At 40.6% G+C, this 14,109-nt stretch overlaps 1 pseudogene; it reads right to left on the minus strand.

The window, feature by feature from the left end:
* Window positions 1-1,351: 1,351 nt before the first annotated feature.
* LOC143895667 (E3 ubiquitin-protein ligase rnf146-like) lies at window positions 1,352-3,976 on the minus strand (annotated as a pseudogene).
* Between the last annotated feature and the right edge of the window lie 10,133 nt (window positions 3,977-14,109).

Raw genomic sequence — 14,109 nt, forward strand, 5'->3', positions numbered from 1 at the left:
GTAGTATTTGCCAGTACATTCTCTTTGCAGTCAAATTCTATTCGCACATTCACAGTGGCGCTCTTGACAGATTCGTTTTGTCGCGAGCAATCAATGACTACAAAAGGTTCTTTTGTCAGGAATGTAACCACGGTGCAAAGCGTATCGAAGCAGTCTTATCAGTAATAAGCTTTACGAAAAAGCGCATACGTATCGAAAAGGACGGCGTATTGATTTTTGCTAAAATTCAGATTCATGTCATCGTACGGATAAAATTCAGAGTTTATATAAAATTTTACGTTAAACGTTTCACGTTAAGTTAAACGTTTAATGATCGCGCAACGAGTGCGGCACGCGCATTCTTATTGAGAGTTACCGTTCTGTAATTCTAGACCGCTGACGGTGGACAAGGGAACGGTAGACAGAAGGAAAGATAATTTTAGATACAGTAATAAGCATTTAGTATACATTTATTTCTCATGTAATGCATCGTGTATAATATTATTTGCAGCATACGCCAACAGTTCACACAATCAATAATTGAATTTTTATCATACAATTCACGCAAGATTTTAACTGCATTACATTTATCGGTGATACAATTTTGGCGTAAAATTGGGTAATTATGCAGTATAGAGGAGGCACCTCCGATGACCTTGACCTTGATATATGTTGTCAAGGTCACCTTCCTGAGTGACCTTCAGAAGGTTTTAGCCGTCGCTCGTTTTTTATTAAAAAGTTATTAACAAAAATGTTTGGCAACCTCACCGATTTCAATAACCTTGATATATGTTGTCAAGGTCATGACCACGAGTGACCTTCAGAAAGTTTTAGCCGTCGCTCGCTATTCGTTAAAAAGTTATTAACAAAAAAAGTTTGGAAAATATAGCATATATAGGTGCATATATAGGTTAGTTGACGCGCTTTAAACACTTAAATACTTTTAAAGCGCGTCACTAACCTACATAGGTACGATTTACTGCTTTAAATGTTGTGTTTTGGTAAAACAGCGATTTTTTCGCAAAATAAAGTATTCTCTGCTTTAACAAAAAAATTTTAATTTATCAACAATTTACTGCTTTAAATGTTGTGTTTTGGTAAAGCAGCGACTTTCTCGCGAAATAAAGTATTCTCTGCTTTAGAGAAAAACGTAATATTAGTCGCGTTTATGCCTCTCAGTACTTGAAATAACTGCTATATTTTCGAAACTTTTTTGTTTATAACTTTTTAATAAAAAACGAGCGACGGCTAAAACCATCTGAAGGTCACTCAGGAGGGTGACCTTGACAACATATGTCAAGGTCAAGGTCATCGGAGGTGCCTCCCCTATACTGCATAATTACTTAAAATTGTTATAAATTGTTTAAATTTTTCACTTACGCCATGAACATTTTGGCATAGTTGAAAATACACATTTTCAACGCAATGTTCTAGTTCGAACAGGAAGAGTACGGTTGACGGTTTCATGTACAAGCTGGTGCCGCACGACGTCAATTTTACAATATCTGTGTCGCGTATTTTAACGAGTTCCAAATCTCGAAACGCTAGCGATGATGGTGCCGGCGACTGCACAAGTCGCTGAATACCCGCACGTTTTTCAATGAATGTCACCCACATTGCATGAGGCAGAATTATCCGATTGCCTCGGTTATCGCCAATAAGTATATCCACAGAGGACATAGGTACAGCGTTGATTCCAACATCCAAAAATTTATATGCGGTCGATGTCAAGGCAAATCTCTTTCCCAAAATACGAGGCGTGTAGCGGGGTTTATAAAAACTGAAAAAATACAATTATGTTTATAAAAGTTTTTTTGCACAAGTATATACGAAAATTAGCGGTACTTTCTCATTGTGCTGTTTCTCGCACGTGACTCGATCACACGCTGAACAATATCGTGTGCAATGTTGAACGTGATTGTGCATGCATGTATATACCCGATATCAAGTATTTGTATAATGCTGTATGAAACCAATAAATATAGTTGAGTATGTTGTTAAATATGGGTTTGGAAGTGGATCTTCGATCTTAACGGACAAATAATCCATTTTACAAATGTTATTGTACACCCGAGACACCCTTGCACAGAGCATCTTTTCTGTCACGTTTGATATTACGTTTGTAACGTGGGTTGTATTTTCTATATATATTGACATTTCTTTTCAAAGTCAATTACGTAAAGCATGCCACAGATCAAAAGTTCGCATTGCGCGTCCCCTAGTTTGTAAATAATCTCCAGATCATTGCTTGTCCTCGGATCATATTCCACCAACCCTTCGTAAAACCATTGGTACTCTTCCTCGGGATGTTCCGACTCCTTCTGAAGCTCCTCCACTTCCACCAGCTGAGGTCTCTTGAGAAAATCCGGTGGGATCTCTTGACGACACATTGGACACCGCTTGCTCTGATTAGCGACACCCTTTACGCACAGATAGCAGTATATATGGCTGCAGGGTAATCGTGCTGGATGGATACAAGGCTGCAGGCATACTGCGCATTCTGGCGCAACAGTGGGACCTTCCTTTTCCTCGGAATCCTTATCTTTCTCTTTAATGCCGCCGCCAGATTTCTCCGGCACGTCGAGCTTCGCTTGCGCCATGGCAGGACGAGTCGCGCGACCGCCGACAGGGTCAAAGTCTCATCCGACGATGCCCGATACAGCTCTCATGCATGAACGACATAGTGCAAGTGCACCACCCGTTGAATAATAAAAAAAATAGTACGCACTTTTTGTATGTAAATTTAGTGCAACGATTTCCTCACGCGACACTATTCTTTCAATGACTTCTTTACGACCATCTTTTTCATCGCTGAAGTAATCACTGTCGTCCGTTAATGCGCGATCCATATCGGAATTATTGTCATCTCGCTATACTTTTTCCAATCGACGTACCGACGCGTAGACTTTCAAATCACAGACTGTGATTTTGACTCGCTTCATTCTTTCTTATATACTTTTTCTATTGCCTTTTCCTCTCGTTCCCACTAGAGCATCGCGTATTGTTTCTTCTGTTTTAGTGCATGGTGTGCATACACCGCAAATTTTGCAATTTCGCATAAGTCAATGGAGCGATATTGTTTTCAAGAACATGTCGCGACATGTCTCGCGATGATTTTATCGAACACGTGCAAAACTGCAAATTTTGCAAATAGCGCCGATGTATGGCTGCTGCAATTATACAGATCAAATCACCGAAAATCAACGGTATGATATCGTTTTCAAGAACATACGTGTCTCGCAATGATTTCATCAAACACGTGCAAAACTGCAAATCGTACATTTTTCGATAAAAAAGCAAACCATGCATCATTAGTAGAATATAAAATGACGAATCTGGGGGATACGCTCAGTAGTCGAGAATTGGAAGTCGTGAGTACAACAAATTGTGTTAGAAAAAAGATTGTGTAATAACATGTGTTTTGTAGAAATACCGCGAGAAATTAAATTGAAGAGAGCGGTGATAAACGTGCAATCAATAGACAATGCATGTTTCGCATGGTCAGTGGTGGCTGCTCTGCATCCAGCCCAAAGAAATGCAGAACGGGAATCGTCGTATCCACATTACACGTCAGTGCTAAATCTTATGGACATTGAGTTTCCAATGACGTTGAATCAAATTAAAAATTTTGAAAATTACAACGACATCTCCATCAACGTGTTTAGCATCGAGAAAAAAAACATGGAACTTGCAATCCTGCCGTACGGGTTACTGATCGAAAGATGGACAGACATGTAAATCTGCTGTACGTGCATGACGATAACGTGGGACATTTTGCATGGATTAAGAACCTATCCTGCCTCGTGAGCTCGCGCAGAAAGTATTTAAGTGTTTAAAGCGCGTCAACTAACCTATATATGCACCTATATATGCTATATTTTCCAAACTTTTTTTGTTAATAACTTTTTAACGAATAGCAAGCGACGGCTAAAACTTTCTGAAGGTCACTCGTGGTCATGACCTTGACAACATATATCAAGGTGATTGAAATCGGTGAGGTTGCCAAACTTTTTTTTGTTAATAACTTTTTAATAAAAAACGAGCGACGGCTAAAACCTTCTGAAGGTCACTCAGGAAGGTGACCTTGACAACATATGTCAAGGTCAAGGTCATCGGAGGTGCCTCCTCTATACTGCATAATTACCCAATTTTACGCCAAAATTGTATCACCGATAAATGTAATGCAGTTAAAATCTTGCGTGAATTGTATGATAAAAATTCAATTATTGATTGTGTGAACTGTTGGCGTATGCTGCAAATAATATTATACACGATGCATTACATGAGAAATAAATGTATACTAAATGCTTATTACTGTATCTAAAATTATCTTTCCTTCTGTCTACCGTTCCCTTGTCCACCGTCAGCGGTCTAGAATTACAGAACGGTAACTCTCAATAAGAATGCGCGTGCCGCACTCGTCGCGCGATCATTAAACGTTTAACTTAACGTGAAACGTTTAACGTAAAATTTTATATAAACTCTGAATTTTATCCGTACGATGACATGAATCTGAATTTTAGCAAAAATCAATACGCCGTCCTTTTCGATACGTATGCGCTTTTTCGTAAAGCTTATTACTGATAAGACTGCTTCGATACGCTTTGCACCGTGGTTACATTCCTGACAAAAGAACCTTTTGTAGTCATTGATTGCTCGCGACAAAACGAATCTGTCAAGAGCGCCACTGTGAATGTGCGAATAGAATTTGACTGCAAAGAGAATGTACTGGCAAATACTACCGCTTATTGTCTCATCTTGCATGATCGCGTAATCGAATACTGTCCGTTGTCGAACGTAGTGCTCAAAATCATGTAAATTGCAATATCAGCAGATATTGCAATATACGAGACACTGATGTACCGCGATAAGATGCAGATTGCTCCATCGTTTCGACATGATCGTACCGACGTTTATCGATCTGCAAGGATTTACCGTCGGGATGAAATTTGTCGTGAAAGAGGTGGCGGTTCTGAGAAACAGGACCGTTTTGGCACATTACATTTTTACATGTCCCATGCCATGGAGTCTCCTCATGAAATCCGACAAGTTATGCTGGTTGATTGCAAATCACCATGGACTACGATGGGAGGATGGAAACATGCCGTACAGCATGGCGAAACATCTAATTACATCGGCCATACTTGGAGAGGGCGACGAGACGTCGACTCTTGTATACGTCAAGGGATGCCAGAAACGAGAATGGCTGGTGGATCTGCTTGAGAATAAAGCGAGAAAAAATCTAAAAATTGAGACTTTGGATGCAGATTACGAAGATATCGAATCTTTAAATAATCTAGATGTTACTAATACTGTAAGATGCGAAAAACATGTTAAGAATTGCGCGTTGCAAAATGTATTAAAAATATTTAACTGGTGGTCGCGACACCAGAAAAATTATGATTTTTTGAAATAAACTATATATGTATATATAAACGTTTTATTTCCTTTTCCCACATACTTTGTAGTATAATATAGATGTTTTAGCTGTTTTTAGCTGTTTTTTAGTTGTTTTTAGTTGTTTGATAGCTGTTTAAAAGCTGTTTTTAGTTGTTTAAAAGAAGTTTGATAGCGGTTCAATAGCAGTTATACAGATCGCAGTTATATAGATCGCTGTTATACAGATAGCTGTTTTAGTTGTTTGATAGCTGTTTTTAGTTGTTTGATGGCTGTTTTTAGCTGTTTTTAGCTGTTTCATACCGGTTCAAGAGCTGTTTTAGTTGTTTGATAGCTGTTCAAGAGCTGTTTGATAGCTGTTTCATAGCGGTTCAAGAGCTGTTTTAGTTGTTTGATAGCTGTTCAAGAGCTGTTTGATAGCCGTTTCATAGCGGTTCAATACCTGTTTGATAGCTGTTTGATCGCGGTTCAATAGCAGTTTTACAGATCAAATCACCGAAAGTCAATAGCGCGATATCGTTTTTGAGAACATATGTGTCTCGCGGTGACTTCATTGCACACGTGCAAAACTGTAAATCGCAGATTTTTCGGAAGGCGCAATTGTATGGATGCTGAGATGAAATTAGATATGATAAACGATGTGACAATAGTGAGATGTAGAAGGATGAATTTGAAGGTACGCTCAGTCGAGGATTGGAAGTAAGAGTCGGTTGGCATACTTGATAGTGTTCGGACGTGTTTGTCTTGTCGAAAAATTTCAAGTGTCGCGACTGTTTGTACTGTCTGCACTGTGTGATTTTAACAGTAGCATCGTGTATTGCGCCTTTTGAGGCATACAACGTTATGTAAAAATGGATTTCGAAAAATTGCAGTTTGAAGGACATGAAATGAAAGTTGAAGCAAACGTTGAAGAAATGGAAGTGAATGACGAGGAAGAAATGGAAGTTGATGATGAAGCATTATTGTCGGACGATTCGTGTTATGATAGTGAAATGTCTGATGAGTTATTCCGGACGAAATTTTCAGAGTGTTGAATCAAGCAGAAGTGAATATGTTACACCCTCTGACAAAGATGTGTTGCATATACTCTTATTTTACTCCAGGACATATGAAGTTTTGTGCGTCATGCATTGTCAGAATACACGGATTGTTCTCGATGTTATACGCTGTTCGCAGACATGATACATGTCCGTATATCCTCATAGATGGTCTCTTTTGTTCATCTTGTGGAGACTCATTATATCTGATTTCACTGTGTAATCTGTGTCCTATGTGTGTTTTTGTGTAAATTTTAACTGTGTAAATAGCCTGTGTAAATAGCCTGCAGTATTTTAATGTATACATATTATTGTGTAAATTAAGAGACAATGGCCTGAATTCTGAAGGTGACTGACTTAAGAGTTAGGGATTTCTGGTTCAAATCCTGCGGTGGTAAGCAAATTTTCTATGTATAATATAAATTTATTTAAACGCGATTGTGATCGTGAACGCGAACGGGAGCGAGAGAGACCGCGCGAACGAGAAGACGCGCGCAACCGGGGGACGGGGGAGATACATCTACGATGGAAAGATAACGCGAGCGGGAGCGTGCCGTGTGACGTCACGCGGACTCCGCGGCGCAACGAAACGCGAACGCAAGTTCCCTCGCCCCGCGGTGCCAGAAAACGCGGACCCCGTCATCCCGCGGCGCCGGAAAACGCGGTTCCCTCCTCCCCCTCCCGCGCGGCGCCCAAAACACGCGGTTTCCCCCTTCCCTTCCCCCGCGGTTCCCCCCCCCCCACCCGCGGTGCTTCCTCGCCCACGGTCCCCCCTCCCACGGTTCCCCCCTGCCCGCGGTTTCCCCCCGCCCTCGGTTGGTGGTCTAGAATCGGCCTAGCTTACCTACTAAAGCAGATAAAGGTCAAGTAACTGTCATCTTAGATAAGAATTCATACTTATATCAAATGACAGAAATGCTCAACGACCAAAATACATACATAAAAGTAAATAAAAATCTAATAAAAAAAATTACGTCTAAAATTCATGACTTGGTTAAATCTTGGCGTTACAAGGGCATCATTACTGACAGTATGTACCACCGACTGAATTGTACGAATGGTAATCTCCTGAGATGTTATGGTCTGCCGAAAGTGCATAAACCTGGCCTCCCGTTCCGCATTATTGTCTCAGCGTTGGGAAGTCCGCTATATAACGTAGCAAAGCTCTTACAAGTAGTTTTACACTCATCTATTCCGAAACCGAAGTCGCATGTAAAAGATAGCTGGTCCTTCGTTAATCTTATTAATAACAGACAGATAAAGGAGGATGAAATACTCATTTCACTTGACGTTACTGCATTTTTCACAAACATTCTGAAAGATCTGGTACTTAAGGGAATAGAGAAAAGGTGGAGTCACCTTTCGAAAAAAAACAGACCTGAATTTACAACAATTTTTATATGCTATTGACTTGATTCTATCTTCCACTAGCTTCAGTTTTAACGGTGCGATTTATGAGCAGATTTTCGGCAGCACCATGGAGTCTCCTTTGTCTTCAGATGTCTCCGACATTGTAATGGATGATCTGGAGACGCACTGCTTGAACGTGCTAGATTTCGATACCCGATTTTTTTCAGATATGTTGATGACATCTTTGCGGTTGTCCTTAAACTTAAAGTTGACATAATACTAAGAGCATTTAATGACTATCACCCCAGATTGAAATTCACATATGAAACGGAAAAGGACGGGGCACTTAACTTTCCTTGACACAACGGTGATCCGAAATGGCAATACTTTGATAACGAATTGGTATAGGAAACCTACATTTTCTGGACGATATACAAACTTTTATTCGAATCACCCGTTAAAATACAAAATAAACACTATCACATGCTTAGTTGACCGCGCTATTATACTCTCTGACAAAAAATTCCATAACTCTAACATCAAAATTGTTAAAGATATCTTGACTAACAACTGTTTTCCAAAGTCAATCACGAATAAATACATTGCCAAAGGATTAAATCAACTTAAAACACGAAATACGTCTACCGAGGATAGTAAAATAATTTTTGATCCAAAGAATAGTATACCGTTACCATATGTGAAAAATCTGAGTGAGTCTATAAGTCGAGATCTAAAAAAAGTCAATATTAGTACATTTATATACAGTCCCTAAAAAACTCGACTGTATAATAAAAAGAGGGAAAGACAGGATAGATGATCTTCATCAAACCGAATTAGTTTATAAAATAAACTGCAAAGATTGTAATGTTGCGTACATCGGGAAAACGAAATGGCATTTGTGCACGCGTCTCAGGAAGCACCAGAATGATATAAAGAAGAACGACAGTAATCATTCCGTGGTTAGTTGTCACAGAATGTCATATGGACACGACTTCGACTGGAATAAACCAGTAATCTTACATAAGGAGAAACAGACTAAGAAGAGGGAAATAGCAGAAATGTTTTTTATAAAAAAATTCAACGATAATATAAATTTACAAAGAGACACAGAGAAGCTCAACGCTCTCTACGAACGTATTATAGAAGAGACATAATTTCCCACTTCTTACTCTGTTCCCCCTCTTGATCACTTTGAGCGGTACTGTTTTGTTGTTATCCGTGTCCGCACATTAACAGTAACATCGCCGACTCGACAAGTTCTTTATAAACGATCGAATATGCCGTGTCAACGGTCTTCTATATATTTTAATTATCAACGAACAAATTATGTAAGCACTTTATTTTTATTAATTGTAAACTATATATGTTACATGTCGTAATACTTTTTATCATTAATTTTTAGATGTGGCGTAGCAGGCATTATGCCTAACTAATTAATAGTTTGTACTCGTAACGCTTGATAAGGACCTAAACCCGAGGTCGAAACGTAGCGTGCTATTTAATAAAGTTGGCCAGTTGGGTCGAATTAAGATACACCTAAGCTGAATTATTTTCACTTACTGGCGAGATAACTCTCAATTTGCCATATTTTTAAAGTTTACACTTTTCTGAATAAAATTCGATACTAATAATTTCAATTTTATCAAGCCAAAGTGTGAAAAAAATCGAGAAGAATCCTACCGTACTCTATGTTCAAGACGCCATTTTGTATTGTTCCGACGCGCGAACTTTAGCAAAATTTCGTTTATTTATGCCGTTTATTAAGCAGACATTAATTTGTAAAAATGATTATATTTTGTACTAGACAATCTTTAAATCTTACCTTTCGACATTCATCCTTGTGTAAATTAAAAAAAAAGAGTGGATCACGGAAACGGAGTTCTTCAAGTAAATTATGTCCATCACCAAACTGGGTTCTTCTCCGAAAAATCTCTCTCACACCAACGGTTTGTACTCGTTTCTTCTTCCGCAGTTGAAGATACAAATATCCGGCCAAAATTAAGTTAAAAACTGATAATGCCTCATAGCAGAATTCATTTGGAATTACCAAGCAGGAACTATACCAACGAGAATGACAACAAACCTTCTATTCACACCAAGCTGTCAAATAATTTCTGAAATGCACGCTGCTTCACGTTATGGCGATCGTAATTTCTTAAGTTCACGTTACGTTACTTCGCGTCCGTCGCGTCCCGTTACGTTAAATTCATCGTAATCCCGGCATTATTAGAGCTGGTTATCTCGTCGTTGCCGGTTACTCGCATTTTAGAAGGCTTTTGGCGGTTGAGTTGCAGGCCTAATCGATAAACCCCCCAAATACCAAAATACCACTTAATGTGTCGGGATTTAATCGGTTCCTGATCTTATTTTTGTTTAAGTTAATTGCACTGAATATTCTTTCGACAGTCGCACTACTGTGAGGCAAACAAAAAATGTAACTAACAATTTTATTAATAGATGGGTAGGCTTCTTCTCCATTGCCAAGTTCAATTTTTTTTTACCTGATTCCAGAATTCTAACGGAGGTTTACTGTAATCTACATCTGTATTGCTTTTTAAAGCTAGCCACTCTCTATCAACACAATTGATGTCTAAGCTCATCATTTTCTCTAAATGTACTGCTGCAGGAGAAATTGATAAAATATCAACGATTTTTTTTGGATTTAAAAAAGAAATATTTTTCAAAAATTGACAATATTCTGATTGAAAAGGAAATCTGATATAGTTTTGAGATGCTAACTCAATATAAAAGTTAAGGCATGTTGTTCGAAAAACAAGAAGTTGAGCCGCTGGCATATTGAAATTAATATTACTGATTATAGCATTGCACCTAGCTCCTAGGTTCACTTTTTCTATGGGTAAAAAATGTTCCGGATTTCTATATTGAATTTTTTCTACAATTTGATTTTTTAAATATTCTGGTTTTATGTAACAACTTAAAATACTCCGATAAGTTTCTTCCATTTTATTAAATAGTAAAAATATTTTTGACTCTTCAGATTGAAACTCAATATTTAGTCGAGTAATAAAAGGAAGACACCAATCTAGGAAGTGTAAATACATATTACTCTCTTGTATCCGTAATTTTTCAAAAATTGCTTTGGCTTTTTCATCAGAAGAGCTTTCTTTTTTTAAAAATGCAAACAGTACATCGTACTGTGCGAGTATTCGCACTACGCATGTGTGTAAAGATAACCATCGGGTAGATGATAGCTTTAACAATTTATGAGGTTTTATTTAAAGAATATTTTGAAAATTTTTAAATTCTTTTTGCCTCTTAGAGCTATACTGAAGATATGTGTACACCTCTCTTACTAAACTTTCAACAAAATCTGGTAACTTTTTACAAGCGTAAGCAGCTACTAAGGCTAATGAATGACATATGCATTTCATTATGAAAATATGCGGAATATCTTTTTTAATCAAGCTCTGAAAAGAGTTATGAATTCCCATCATGGTATTAGCCCCATCTGCCGCAAAACCAACCGCATTCTGCTTATAAGGTATATCTTCGGTTTCAAAATAAGATATAAACAATTCATATAAACCTTGAGCTGTTCCGCTTTTTACTTCTAATAGGGTGAGAAATTCATCAGAAATTTCACCATTTACAAATGTTCGAATAACAATTGCTAATTGTTTTACATCAGAGGTGTCGGTTGATTCATCAATAATTATACTAAAAAAATTGTTTCTCATCTTTTCAATCAGATCTTGTTTTGCTTGCAACCCCAAAACATTACCAACAATTGCAGAACATTTAGTTCTGTCACACGATATTTTTTTAATAACTTCTGGATCAGGTGGAATACTTTTAATAAGTTCAGTTAAATGATCGGACACATTAAACGGCATATTATGCTCAGCGAAAAAAGCGGCAATTTTTATTTTTACTTCTTTAGATAATTTTTCGGTGCTCTGATATTTCATTACTTTAGGAAAACTGAATATATTAGGCATTTTTTTAACAGAATTTAAGTTGGCTTGATGTTTTTTACTTTCATTGTGTTTCCTTACTGCCGAAAGTCCACCTTTGCAATCTTCTCCACATGCTTTGCAATGAAAAAATAAGGGTCCTTTTTTACTTTGGTTTATCCACGATTTGAAGGCTGGATCTTTTTCCCAAGCGTTCCGGTATTTTTGTTTCCTGTGAGATATTTTTAATTTCTTTGCGTGTGAAGAGCCAGAGCCGCTAGAGGTAGAAAGACCTTTTTCACCGACATTTCTAGCTAATTCTTCTTCTATTTCATCGGAAGACATGTCTTATACAGCTACAGATTGTGAAAACATAATTACGTTATTATGGTTACATAACATTAAAGAAATTCCCAGACAGCACCGGTAACCTATGGATATCCATGCATATAACATCCATGGGCGTTTCGGACATGAAATGATGAAATGGATATTTTTGCATATAAATATCATCGGAAATTGGAATACCGGAACGCTTGGAAAAAAGATCCAGCCTTCAAATCGTGGATAAACAAAAGTAATAAAAGACCCTTATTTTTTCATTGCAAAGCATGTGGAGAAGATTGCAAAGGTGGACTTATTTCGGCAGTAAGGAAACACAATGAAAGTAAAAAACATCAAGCCAACTTAAATTCTGTTTAAAAAATGCCTAATATATTTTCAGTTTTCCTGGTAATTATTCAGTTTACACCCCTCACGTCCGATTTTGATGAACTTAGGCTTATTCGACGCGTTTTTGCACGAAACGAACGAATCTGGCAGAAAAATTACAGAAGAATTACCGAAAAAAGTGTCTCTCTGCTCCGCGACGCGAGATATTAATCGTTAAAGTTGACAGGAATCAGGTTATGATTCCTGTCATACCGACGACATGTAGCAGCACTGAACTGCACTGAACGTGTCCTCTGCGGCCACATGCGCATGCTCAGTGGTCGCACGCGCATGTAAAACTGCGCTAATTTTAAATGAATCAATCGTGCAGAATAACCAAGCATCTCGATTGAAGCAGTTAGGTCTTAAATTGTAGATGCACGCGCACACACACACACACACACACACGCACGCACACACACACACACACACACACGCACACGCACACGCACACGCACACGCACACGCACACGCACACGCACACGCACACGCACACGCACACGCACACGCACACGCACACGCACACGCACACGCACACGCACACGCACACGCACACGCACACGCACACGCACACGCACACGCACAGGCACACGCACACGCACACGCACACGCACACGCACACGCACACGCACACGCACACGCACACGCACACGCACACGCACACGCACACGCACACGCACACGCACACGCACACGCACACGCACACGCACACGCACACGCACACGCACACGCACACGCACACGCACACGCACACGCACACGCACACGCACACGCACACGCACACGCACACGCACACGCACACGCACACGCACACGCACACGCACACGCACACGCACACGCACACGCACACGCACACGCACACGCACACGCACACGCACACGCACACGCACACGCACACGCACACGCACACGCACACGCACACGCACACGCACACGCACACGCACACGCACACGCACACGCACACGCACACGCACACGCACACGCACACGCACACGCACACGCACACGCACACGCACACGCACACGCACACGCACACGCACACGCACACGCACACGCACACGCACACGCACACGCACACGCACACGCACACGCACACGCACACGCACACGCACACGCACACGCACACGCACACGCACACGCACACGCACACGCACACGCACACGCACACGCACACGCACACGCACACGCACACGCACACGCACACGCACACGCACACGCACACGCACACGCACACGCACACGCACACGCACACGCACACGCACACGCACACGCACACGCACACGCACACGCACACGCACACGCACACGCACACGCACACGCACACGCACACGCACACGCACACGCACACGCACACGCACACGCACACGCACACGCACACGCACACGCACACGCACACGCACACGCACACGCACACGCACACGCACACGCACACGCACACGCACACGCACACGCACACGCACACGCACACGCACACGCACACGCACACGCACACGCACACGCACACGCACACGCACACGCACACGCACACGCACACGCACACGCACACGCACACGCACACGCACACGCACACGCACACGCACACGCACACGCACACGCACACGCACACGCACACGCACACGCACACGCACCCGCACACGCACACGCACACGCACACGCACACGCACACGCACACGCACACGCACACGCACACGCACACGCACACGCACACGCACACGCACACG

The sequence above is a fragment of the Temnothorax americanus genome, unplaced genomic scaffold (genome assembly GCF_048541705.1).
Source record: "Temnothorax americanus isolate GAGA-0224 unplaced genomic scaffold, ASM4854170v1 Scaffold162, whole genome shotgun sequence".
Lineage (NCBI taxonomy): Eukaryota > Metazoa > Arthropoda > Insecta > Hymenoptera > Formicidae > Temnothorax > Temnothorax americanus.